Source organism: Poromitra crassiceps, assembly GCF_964638095.1.
Source record: "Poromitra crassiceps genome assembly, chromosome: 14".
NCBI lineage: Eukaryota > Metazoa > Chordata > Actinopteri > Beryciformes > Melamphaidae > Poromitra > Poromitra crassiceps.
The window spans coordinates 26,319,339-26,332,791 of NC_139633.1; the positions used below are offsets into that span (position 1 = coordinate 26,319,339).

The window sequence follows — 13,453 nt, forward strand, 5'->3', positions numbered from 1 at the left end:
TTGACGTGCAAATTAATTGCACGGGGGGGGGGGGGGGGAATGCTCCCGATGTGTAAGGACCTTTACCCTGATTCTAGCCAGCTCCAAAATGACCAGCTCATCCAGTTCGTTCAAGGCCAGTGATTCGCCATCTACTGGCCAACATCTACACACCATCAAGACCACCTTGCCATAGTGGGAGGAAGCACATTCATCATGATGAACGAATGTAATTGTTGAGTTTGAGGAAGAAGAGAAGAGAAGAGAAGGCCTTGTTAGGGAAGAAACTCACCATCTCAGCATAATGAAAACACTGCTCCTGCAGCAGCTCCAACATTATGGAGAAATGACTCTCACAGCGCCGCCCGAGCTGCTGTTGCATATTCACGAGCTGCATCCAGCTCAGGGTCATTTCTCTTCCTCTCCTTTCTCTGCTGTTCTGGGTGGGTGGGTGGTGGGGGGGGTGACACAGCGTTTTTGGAGGAAAGACCAGGTGTGGACAGCCAGGTCGTTGAGGTGACACGGCGTTTTTGGAGGAAAGACCGGGTGTGGTGAGAGTGAGGTCGTCGAGGTGACGCCGCTCTCCTGCCTTCAGAGCAGATGGCGGGGCAAGCTCCTCTCTCTCTCTCTCTCTCTCTCTCTCTCTCTCTCTCTCTCTGTCTCTCTCTCTCTCTCTCTCTCTCTCTCTCTCTCTCCGTCTCTGTCTTCTTCTCAGCTTGCCGTTAATGCAATCCTCGCTGAGAGAGATATTGCCCGCTGCCAACGTGGGGCACCGTGAGGCCCGGCTGTCAAGCCAAATGAATGCAGATGCATTTATGAGATGCGAGCTCCTGTTTACGGCCATAATTTCTCTCAACGGGGGTTTATCAGTGCGATGCGTCCTGCGTATAGATCATCTGTTAAACACGTCTCATCTCTCTTTGCTCTCTCGCCTCTGCCCTCCCTCGCCGACGCACGCGCAGGCTAATTAGTTCTACTCGGGTGTGTTGGACTGCGGCTACTGCAGTGCGTTTGGGCCCCCTCCTCGAATCCCAAAAGGTTTGTTAGAGATGTGCTGTTGTTGTTGTTGTTGTTGTTGTTGTCCAGTTGTACCTGTTGGGCCAGACGAAGACATGTCTCGCTGGGATGATGTAGTCATGATACGCAACCGAGTCGAATCGTGAGCTGAATCGGGATTGGTGGTTGAAATGGCAGAGAGGGGGGGGGGGGGGGGAGCAATAGAGAGGCAGACAGATAGACAGACAGACAGACAGACAGACCGACAGAGACCTGGCTCAGTCTCCCATGGCATAATCCCTGCATCCCCTGAATATTTTTGATAATATATCCCATAACTTAATGTACAATCATACCCTCCTGGGCATGTGCATGTATTAGCAATAGGTAATAATAACTAATGAGAGAGAGAGAGAGAGAGAGAGAGAGAGAGAGAGAGAGAGAGAGACATGCCGAGCCTCCGGCTGGGTAATTGTAATGGCGTGAAATGAATAAGGTCATTACTGTTAATGTCCTGCGGGGCACTACAGTCTATTTGTCACGTCCTTTATGCACCCGGGGCCACGCCTGGATTATGACACAGAGGCTAAAGCATCATTTACACGACTTGAATATAGAACAAACAAAACCTTTTATTTTCTCCTCTTTCTTTTGTATTTTGAACTGATGACTTTTGCCTGAAGTTAATGGAGCTGTTGGGCGTGAAGGATGACTGCATTGAACCCATATTAATAGGGTTTTTGGAGAGGCCTTCTGCAAGTTGTTAGTACTTTTTCTCGGCTCAGACTCAAACAGCTCCCCTACTGTCGCATATTGATATTGCAGGATATACAAGTCAAATATGAATGCCATCGTACTGACAACACAACCTGCACAAAGAAATACCAACATACTGTAGCTGTTGACGAGGGTTTACTCAGGTGCCAATCTGGGAACCCAGAGTGTATTTTTATTTGAAAAATAGACTGGGACAGCCCTACCATTTTCCCCAGCTTCCTGTACAGCGCGCCTCTCCTGCCACCATCACTTCCTTTTCCACGTCCGTGCTCCAGTGTTTACAGTCTGAATAGCAACTTGCACCGTGACTTTCCAGTCATTTCCCATTGTTGTTGTGAGACGAGTTGACGTCTTCTATGCAGTTTTAACATTATGAATGGCTGAAACGGACGCGGAAAAAAAGCCACCGTCACAAGTTCCTTGTCCGCGTCCATTTCGGACATTCACTAATAACGTTAACGCATAAACACACTGCATAGAAGACGTCAACTCGTCTTACAACAACAGTGGAAAATGACTGGAAAGTCGCGGTGCAAGTTGCTATTTAGACGCGGAAAAGGAAGTGTGACGGTGGCAGCCAGGAGAGGCGCTCTGTACAGGAAGCCGGGGGAAAACGGTAGGGCTGTCCCAGAGTCTATTTTTTTTAATAAAAATAGACTCTGGGTTCCCACATTGCTCATGTACTAGTACGACTGACTGCTGTCACAAAGTGTCACATGTATCTCTGTGCTGCTGATGACCCTTGAACTTGTTGGGTGGCCCCGAGCCCTGCACGCTCCCATTCGTCTACCCGATGTGGCTGACCGTCTGTCCGCCCAGCAGGCTCCTCCCAGGCCTTACTTTCGCCCACTGACCCACACTGATGAAAAACCAGACCGTCTGTTGGCTTTCTCAAGCCAGCCATATTGGCCCATAGTGGGGTACACATGTCACCCGCACGTGCATAACTCATGAACACGCAGTAGGACAGTATGTAGCCTACACACGCAGACGCTGGACGGAGGGGCGGGAGTATAGAAACACACACGCACAGTCGCACACACACCCACACACACATACACGCATGCACAGTTGCCATCTTAACATGTCTCAGCTGGCACTGAGGGTCTGTACTAACACCATGGCTCCTGCCATATGGCCAGTGACATACTGCTCTTCATTAGGCTCTGCAATGGCTCTCCAGGGCCATGCTGTAACTCACCAACACATCACCGGCAAAAAGGCTTCTGCCTGAATTATGAGCATCCATTGTTATGATTGATCACAATAAAACGTTCAAAATTAAGGCCCGACACATTTATTTGCTAAAAGACAATAATAGCCAGTTAGTGTTTTCCAAGTGTATCCGTTGTTTTTTTTAGGAGATATTTCAATATGCAGTGAAACTCAGTCCATGTAGAGTTATGTTTGGCTTTAGAGAGGAGAGTATGACGGTGATTAATGTTAAGCAATGGGAAATCTCTGAAATGGACTTCAAAGCATCCATTTTGGCTACTTTGTATGAGGCAAATTGCACAGACATCTTTTATGGATATGTTTATCTTTCATGTCTGTGTATCTTGATCAGAACAAACAAAAAAAAAAATATATATATTTTTTAATCCCAGTTATCCCAGCAGTCAGCAGAGCAGACTGCTCTCTTAGCGCAGCTCATTTCTTAGGAACATCTTAACAGGAACATTCTATAAATAGCTTCAAATGCAGGCGCCAAATTACTTTCTTTTGGCCAACCTTAGCTTTACAAATTTCCTGGCAGCCGCTTGTGTTATTTTCGTCTGGCGCGCGCAGGTGTTTTTCCTCCACAGTAGAGGAGGGCGTGTCAGTGACGATTATGCAGCAACCGGTGCAATTTCCGCACGGAGGATGAAGGGGATTTGAGCGTGCGCCGCCTGCCTGAGCAGACCGGGTTAACAGCCATTTTCTTTCGGATAATGTGTTGGCCTATATTTGACTTTGATATGAATCCCTCAAGCAAGGGGAGAAAAAAAATCTTATAATAAAAAAATATCATTTTCACTGTGGCTGTGGTGTGAATGATTGTCATCCAACACAGAGCTGTCAGTATGAGCCATGACGCACGTAGGGAGTACGGATTAAGAGGGGAGGCGGCTCCATCCTCGAGACGTCAGGTGCTGCTGGCTGGTTGGACGGCCCCCTCCTGGAGACAAACTGTCCCTGCAGTTCGCCGCCAACTCCTCATTGGCTCTTGGCCTAATATAATTGACCCATTTCCTACACTGGGCAACTGCTAGGACCGGAGCAACATGGTAACCATATGTGCTATCTCCTCCCCAAGCTAATTATTTAAGGTACCATATTCGCTCATGGAAATTCTGCATACATGTATGACCACGAAAATACCACCCTGAGTGTCTGCCTCCTCTTGGCAACCATTGCATGATAACCATCCTGGAAGGAGAACCCCTCTGTGTAGCCCTTTGCAAGATTTATTCCATTTTCTTCCCTAAAGAGGTTACCGTGACGTGAGGATCTTTCATTTTTCTCTTTGAAGGTATATGGTTTAGAGCAGTGCTTCTCCAATCTTCTTGGCTCCAGTACCCGCTTTCTCTGATTTCTGAATCCAAGTACCCCCCGTTCCCGCCCGACTACAACATTTTGCTTCGAAAACTTCAAGAGAAAACTTTAGCACATGATGCAACGAACGAATGATAACTCCTCTTTTGAAGAATATAACATTACAAAATAAGAAATGGAGTGAAAGAGCTAGTGCCTCCTGAGCAGATTTATTTGAATGTTTCATTTATTTTCATGATTTATTCTTATTGTGAAGTGTTGAGACTGTAACAGTGATAAGGCTATACAAATCACCCTGGCAGATGTGCTGAAATTAAAAATTGTTCATTTTGATCAGCTATTCTTGTCGATATGAAAGTCAAGATGATCTGAGAACAACTTTGCTCAATATAAAACCCCCACAATAATCTAATCTTTACCCTCATAGCGAATGTAAAACACTTATTTAATTAGTCAATCCTTTAATGTCCCATTGTCACCACATGGGGACATGTGATGGTTTCACTGCTTGCGCCACAATTCCCTTTGATGGAGATTATTATATTACAGACTGTTGAGAGCCACAGGCTTTGATGTGGGTGGAAAGACCATCCTTTGAAATTCGACTCGAATGCTCCGTCCCATCCTGCTTCGGCTAACTAAGCCTGGAGTTACTTAGCAACAGAAAGTGTGATCTCTAACAACATGACTATGGTTACACTCATCATTTTTTCGAGATCTGGTTCCAAAGATACGATTTCATGAGATCACACATTGCTGTATGTCCACAGTTGGTCGGAAAATCCGGTTATGCGCCTCCTTCGGATGCATCCAAAAATCTCTGTCTGCATTAGAGGATGGAGAGGGTCCCTCTCAGCAGCAGGATTGCTATGAGACTATGCAGAAGTCTGATCACAACTCTGACTTTCAAGTCCAATTACAACAAGAGCAACATCACATTTCTAAGCATCTAGGGCGGCGCTGTCACTTGGCAGTATCGGATGAGACAAGCTGACTGAAACGTCAATACTGATACTGTTTATTTGAACTTCTGCGTAATTCCAGTCTATTCTACAATGAGGGGGGGGGGGGGGGCAGTAAATATACAGGCTACATTGTGAGATTGTGATACGACTGTCTCTCTGTCCCAATGATGACATCATCAGTGATGTCATAAATCCCACTGATGACATCATCAGTGATGTCATAAATTCACTCACACACACACACACACACACACACACACACACACACACACACAAAGTCACGAGAGAGACTGAGAGAGAGGAGAGGGAGAGAGAGGGGGGGAGAGAGACTGAGGAGAGGGAGAGAGAGGGGAAGAGAGACGGGGAGAGAGACTGAGGGAGAGAGAGAGGTAGACATTGTATGCACGGCAATAGGGCGGGGGCAATGCCACACAACAGCCGAGCTGCGGGCAAGGCCGAGCTGCGAATGCGAGCTGCAGGGCCAGCTCGGTGAGCTGCAGGACAGGCGAGCCCGCTCAGCGCACGAGATGCCTAGTAAATTTGAAATAGTCTTTCTGTCTGCTCCATGTTTTTGTATTGCTGTGATCGCTGCGCTGCATACTGCACAAAGACAAATTCCTCGTTTGTAACATGTTTACTTACTACGGCTATTAAAATAATCTTGAATCTCCCACGTGCCTTTACAAATGATTTACATTCTGAATCTTCTGAATAACTCTTGTTCATTTTCTCCGCGATGAAACATCCTGGGAACCTCGATCAACCTCATTCAATTGAGCCAGTCAATAACTATGATTTTTAATCAAAATGTCAGGACTTTTCCCCATAATCGATGCGCTGTTGCCGAAATAGTCTGCCCCACACATCGTGAAAATGATAGTGGTAACAAACGGTGTTTTGTTTCCAGAAGAAATGTAATGTGTTCATTTGTGCCAGGAGCATGGGCATTCAAAGAATAATGAATGTGCCCGCACAAACACAGGCGCTTATGATGCCATGCTATCTTCCACGGCCTCTCCGATAGGTTTCTATGTCCAGGGGGCTTGTGAGATTAATAGGACTGAAGCATTCTGCCATCCGCGTTGCTTTTCTCTGTTTGGTCCCAGTGCAAACGTTTGGACAGCTCCTTACCGTATGTCCTGGCGCCAATACAAAGCTGCAGCAGCAGGTGCGGTAGGGGCCAGTTTGCAGTGATAAGGAAGGATGGAAAGTGTGGGCGAGTGGAGGGGGGAGAGGGGAGGCAGCGGGTACCTGTGGGAGTATCTAACCTCCCATCAGCGCTGTAGGCCTGCACCGATAACAAACTTTACAAACACCCCTGTCAACTGCACAAGCAAGAACACACCCCACTGGACTGGGAGATCAAATGCACGCACTGACTTTATGATTCACACTATTATGCTGCTGGCATCAGGGGGTTTAGCTGTGTTGTCTTGATCAGAAATGTCAGACCATCCGATCAAAAGCAACAGTCAGCCACAAGAATCAGTCTTTTTGGAAACTCTTTAAATTACAGGTGATTAATTATGAGCAAATGACTGGAAATAATTAAGTAATGCCAAAGTAGTAGTACTGTATATGATTACGTAGGTGGTGAAATATGCATAATGTACACTCTTGATATCAAGGTCTGTTTTTTATATTTTTTCTACGTTTTGTATTGTATTGTATAGTGTTATGTTCTCCTACAGTATGGACCTTCCTAAGTGTCTTGAAAAAAGTTGAATTGAATTGAATATAAGTACAGTATGTGTATGATATAGTATAGGATGTATAATTTAGTATGTACTGTATATGTGATGTCCGGGACATGATGCTCAGTAATTATCAGTCAATTATGATGCTATTAGATCTATTTTACTTTGATATTACTTCGTTATTTCTGATCATTACTGCAAAATCAATGTCATGTGATTTAAAAGGTTATTGATTTTTTTTTATCTGATGATCATAAGATCTCTCACCCCCCCAACCCCCCCGATTCTTTAGCCCATTTTTATCCCCCGTTAGTGCTCATTTTAATTTATTTATCCTGGTTGCTACTCCACCCTCTGCTGATCTGGGGAGAGCCAAAACTGGCTCCATGCTTCCTCCGAGACATGGGCCAGCCACTTCTTTTCACCTGACAGGGGAAGCTCCACCGGTAGGACATAGCACGTGGGAGGATCACGCTATTCCAACGAGTTCCCCTCCCTCCGAACAGGCGCCCCTAACGACCAGAGGAGGCACCACATCAGCGACCAGGATATTGCATGTTTTGGTGTGGGGTTCCTATATGAAGGAAACCCCCAGGGGGCACGGGGAGAACATGCAAACTCCACACAGAAAGGCCCTTTTGACGACCCCACCCGGGCGGTGGGCACTCGAGGACATGCGGACGGGCACGCGCTCCTTCAGCGCTCACAGCGTCCCAGGTGGGAATCGAACCCAGGACCTTGTAGCCGTGAGGCCACAGCGCTTACCACTGCGCCACCGTGGCCCTTGATCATAAGATCATTCTAATCGAATGGGAGCAGCTGCAGTGTTTAAAAAAAAAATCTATGTTCTTGCTTATATAGCCTACTCTAAATGTTCTTGTTGAACTACCGTACTAAATTGTTTACAGGCAATGGATTGGATGTTGTTGTTCTTAATGATTGTTATGGCTTGTTTCACAGTGTGATGATAATAATAAGAACGCTACTTATTTCTCAATAAATTATGTGTTGTGTTAAATTATGTGTACACGTACGCACCAATAAGTAATTGCTCCGCCTTTCTGTTTCTCAGCCTAACTGGCCCATGAACTCTGCAAATTAGGGGCCATTTTACTCGGCAGACAGCATTATTGCCCGGAACCATCGAGTCATAGGTGGTAATTATGTTTTATATTCAAAGCTTAGTGGTTTGATTACTGGTGCCGGCTGAGTCAGTGTGCGGGCTAGGTGGGAGAGGTGAACATCGCAGCCGCCATGGTGATTAACTACATGTTCCCGACTTGTGTTTGTGATCGAGGAGGGGAGATTAAAAGCCACGGTGATCAGGGAGGAAACCGCATTAATGAGGCACATTGAACGCTGAGGGTCTTTAAGTTTACCGGGGGGTTGCTAGGCCAGGCGCCGCCGCCGGCGGCTATATCAGCATTGTACTGTCAGCACCGGTGGCTCCTGCATTACATTCCTGGCTTCCCTGGGGGAAGCTAAGGTCTGGGCTGTGGTCACACCTGGGTTGGGAGACTGTAAGAGGTGCTCTTCGCTCTGCTCTCATCAATAATCTCCCCCAATGCCCAGGGCAGAGACAGGGACTCTGTCCTGTGAGTGACCTTCCTTTCAATTCGGATATATAACATTAAACCGATGTCCTGACTTTCTGTGGTCATTAAAGATCCCATCGGCACTCTTCACAAGAGTAGGGGGGGGGGGGGTGTGACCCCGGTGCCCCATGGCTTAATTCCCACACGGGCCTTCCTTCAATCATGGCCACCTAATCATCCCTCGTTACGGTGCGTTCACACCACCTATTAAAGTTTTTCGCGAGAGAGAAAAATAAATATCTCGGTGTGAACAAAGCTTTACTTACAATAATTGGCACCGACCCTCTCTCTGTGTGGTGAGCGTTCTGGTGCAAAATGGCTGCCGTGCCTCACCCAGGTGGGTGCTACACATCGGTGGTGGATGAGTTGAGTTCACCCCCACCCTCTCGATATGCGAGGCGCTTTGAAGATCTAGAAAGGCACTATATAAATGCAACCAATTATTCTATGTGCAAACGTAGATGCCCCTGGAGACTGTAGGTCCTCCAGCATTGCTGGCGGGTACACGACAAAACATGCATGCAAAGGGCTCCCACTAGATTCAACACGATGTTACATGACTCTTCATTCCCCTTCGCTACCACGTTTGATCCTTGAGATTGCAGCTCGACTCTGGCTGTAAGTCAGGTTTCCTCTGGAAGGAGATGTCACGTTGATCCGTCACACTGAGCTGTTGACATTTCTGAGGAATCCCCCCGCTGTGTCATTCCAGGTGAAAAATGATCTGTAGCTCCATAACCATCTATTATGAATAGGGCTTCATGGCGACCCCCGAGCCCTAACGATACTTATCCTCCAAAGAGTATGTAGGCCATCATTTACAAGATATCTACTGTACCTCACATCAGATGTGGCTCAATGGAGATCCTGTAAATCCATCTTTACTGACAGCAAAGATTCCATTTACACCTGGCGTTGACATGCATTTTCTGCAATCTTGATTGCAATCTGACGGCAGAAATGGTTGTCCTCTCAATCCGCCTAAAGTTGCTGTATCCAGATTGAGAGGACACATTGCATTTACACTTGTGTTCAATGTGTACACAATGCATCCCTGACCACCTCCTCCTCCGGAGGTGGTTTGGCCGATCAGATTGCAATCCTTCTCCAATGCGTTTTGGGGGTGTTTACACCTGTACTTTCAAGTGATAAAACACGATCCGATTGCAATCTGATCACAGAACACGCATGTTAACGCCAGGTGTAAATGGCCTCAAACGGCAGCTAGAACATGACGCCGTAACAGACAAAACACACAACATACCAATTCATTCATTCATCCGTTTCATTCAAAATCACTTTCGAGGCACAGCGACGAGCGGGAAACAATAGCACTTGTCTAACAATCATGCTAACCACAGGAAGCAGAGATAAGATAGACTCCCCTGTGCCTCTGACGGGAGTTACAGCAAGAGACAAAAAAAGTGGGGAGGATAAACAATCAGTGAAAGGACTTCCTGTATGTGAGTCACCCCGCGTCTCCCAACCTCCTCCTACACATCATTATCAGAGGATTCAGCGGTTAGGCTGACCAGTAACACAACAACAGGCCTGTTGACAGTCTGAGGCAAAACGGAAAGCACATGCAGTGCCTCGGTGACGTCGAGAGTTTAATATTCATATGTCATATCGACCTCAGTGCGACATGGCACTTAGGATTTTACTGAATGGTGGCACTGGCGTGCTGTAATTAAGGAAATGGAAATGGTTTCCATGGTCCTACTATGTACCACCAAGGCAGCACAAAATTGAGTGCAATTTTGCCTGGATTCATATGATTGCAGATCCAGTGGGACTGCAGTGACTCAGCACAAACTCTGAAATGCAAATCAATGTTGTAGAGAAAAATCATATGAAGATTACGTTTCTCAACCATGAAAGGATTATTTACTGGTTTAGGAAATTTTGCTTCGGGTTAGGTCATGAGTCACAAAGGCAATTTATTTTCCACAATGTCTAGCCTGCTTGTTTGTAGTGATGTCTCCTTCATGTATTCTGGCTGTGGCGGGAAAACATATTTTTCACACTTTTCGTGCGAGGAGCATTGTACTTATTTTTGACAGATTTTCCGGACAGCAGGCTGGCCTTTGATACGCTGCAGATCAGTCTCTCTGTTGCCATGAATCAACCAGCTAACTGAATATTAATGCCCACCTGTAGTATCCTCCCCACAGACACAATGGCCTGCCAGCAAAAATGTATGAAAAAGATGCCGCCGCCGCCGCCAGCTAGCCTCTTTGACTCAGCAGAAGGTTACATCTAATACCACCACCACGCTATTAGGCCTACTAGCCTGGCTGTTTATATATAGTCCTTCATTCTCCTTCCTGTAATCCGGTTATTTTTTTGTTCTTTTATCTTTCTATATTTTAATTGATTAATTATTGATTATTTTAATCTGTATTTTGCTTGTTATTTTAGATTGATTTTATCTTTTTATCTGTCTTTTATCTGCCTTCTATCGATGTAAAGTACTTTGAGCTGCATGAAAGCTGCTACTGTATACAAATAAAAGTTATTGCATGTGTCTGTGTGAGTGTTGGGTGTGTGTATTGTATGTGCATGTGTCTGTGTCTATTGTATGTGCATGTGTCTGTGTGAGTGTTGGGTGTGTGTATTGTATGTGCATGTGTCTGTGTGAGTGTTGGGTGTGTGTATTGTATGTGCATGTGTGAGTGTTGGGTGTGTGTATTGTATGTGCATGTGTCTGTGAGTGTTGGGTGTGTGTATTGTATGTGCATGTGTCTGTGTGAGTGTTGGGTGTGTGGTGTATTGTATGTGCATGTGTCTGTGTGAGTGTTGGGTGTGTGTATTGTATGTGCATGTGTCTGTGTGAGTGTTGGGTGTGTGTATTGTATGTGCATGTGTCTGTGAGTGTTCAGTGTGTGGTGTATTGTATGTGCATGTGTCTGTGTGAGTGTTGGGTGTGTGGTGTATTGTATGTGCATGTGTCTGTGTCTATTGTATGTGCATGTGTCTGTGCGAGTGTTGGGTGTGTGTATTGTATTTGCATGTGTCTGTGTGAGTGTTGGGTGTGTGTATTGTATTTGCATGTGTCTGTGTGTGCAACCCGCCCACACTCGCACAAACACACACATCCTCCTCCAGCATTTTGCTACAAAGTTATACTTTTCTAGCCAAGTACAATTGGAGAGAAAATGGGAGAAACATATGGAAGGAAAAAAGAGAGAAAAAAGTTACTTTTCAGGCATTTAAACACGGAGAAAGAAAGAAAGACCACTCTATACTGCTTGTTCTTGAGAGATCCACACAACAGTTGGAGTGACCCCTCTGTAACCTCTCAGCCACTCCTCATCTCCCTTCCGACTTGCCTGCAACCTTCCCACATCTGCTACTCAGCCGCATGCTGCCTCAGCAAACACACACACAACTACCTGCTACAATTTCAGACACATAGACATGATGCACACACGCATACATACACATATAGAGCCAAAGTGTAACGTCACTTCCTGTTTCAGCACTGTACCAGAGATTTTCATCCGCCATGTTTTTTAAAGTTTTGGTCCAAGTGAAATGTTCTACAGTACGGTCTCTCCCGATCCTAAATATAGCTGAACCGTTTGACGAAGTAAAACTATTTTTATAAGCATTTTACGAAATGTCTATGGGAAACTAAATTGCGGAAGAAAATCTCTGGTACAGTGCTGAAGCAGGAAGTGACGTTCACTTTGCCTCTCTATACACACACCTAAACCTGCTCTCCCTGTTCACAACATCCAATCAATTAAATCCCAGTCATCGGTATTCACAGGAGTGTGTGTGTGTGTGCGTGCGTGTTTGCGCGTGCGTGTGTGACGCACACACACGTGTCTTTCCGACACATCTGTGATGGCGTAGAACAAATCTGTTGAGCAGTATGCATCATCAAAGTGAGTGCCTTTCATGGCAATTAGAAGCCGGCTAATTAGTTCATGTTTGAAAATGCCGTCAACAAATTCCCTTCTTTCAACGTCAATCACGCTCACCCCTCTGCTCTGCCGCATTAATTAGTTGGATACACCATTCAGACACAGCTGCCAAACGAATGCTCACAGGTATCACGAAGAGGGAGGAATTCCAGGGCATGTTAGTGGTTGGACTGCTTTCAAATAAATGTCTCTCTTGGCCCATGGTGTGTCTCTATGCAGCATTCTAAAGAGATGTGACTGGCCGCTCAATGCAGAGCACCAGGGGGAAAGAATTCAAGTCTCCTATGCAAGTTGTGACATCTTCATACTTTCTTCCATGTACTCTCTTTACAAAAATGCACTCCGGCTATACAGAACGTCCTCGCTTACTCTGTGTGCTTGGAATTTTTCCACAAATTCTCGGCACCTGGAAGGTCAAGCTTCTGTTATGTCTCGGTTCACGGGGACGGCTCCTCAGGAATGAAGATATGAGGACATCTGGTCTAATAGAGGGTCATGGTGAGTAGGGAGACTGTCCTTCAACCCGGGACCCAATTTCAAGCCCCCGTGTCGGCAAACATGCGCACTGTTAGGAGCTCTGACGAAGATGTATTGGACATCGAAACGTTATTGTGTTTTTACTAGGGGTGTCACGATACACACAGTTCACGATACAATACAATACACGATATTGGGTTCACGATAACAATATGATATTTTAACAATATTTGTTTGCGATCGATTTGTAAGTTGAGGGGGCATCCTCCATGCTAATTTGAGTAATTTCACCATTTTCATCCTCCGTGTCTTTAGTGTCCCTCATCTGTTCAACAAAGCAATGAAAAGGAGAGGCAGCATGCAATCAGATGCAGATCAGTGTCAGCTTCTTTTTCTCGCGATATGAGATTTCATCTCAACGATACATATTGTCACGCTTTGATATCGCGATATACTGTATTGTGGGATGATATATTGTGACATCCCTAGTTTTTACTGCA

The 13,453-nt window shown here is 45.7% G+C and overlaps 1 protein-coding gene across 1 annotated transcript in view; it reads right to left on the reverse strand.

The window, feature by feature from the left end:
• grid1a (glutamate receptor, ionotropic, delta 1a) overlaps positions 1-13,453 on the reverse strand; it is a gene marked incomplete at both ends in the record, with an annotated part of 379,231 nt that overhangs the window by 290,080 nt on the left and 75,698 nt on the right. The window lies entirely within an intron of this gene.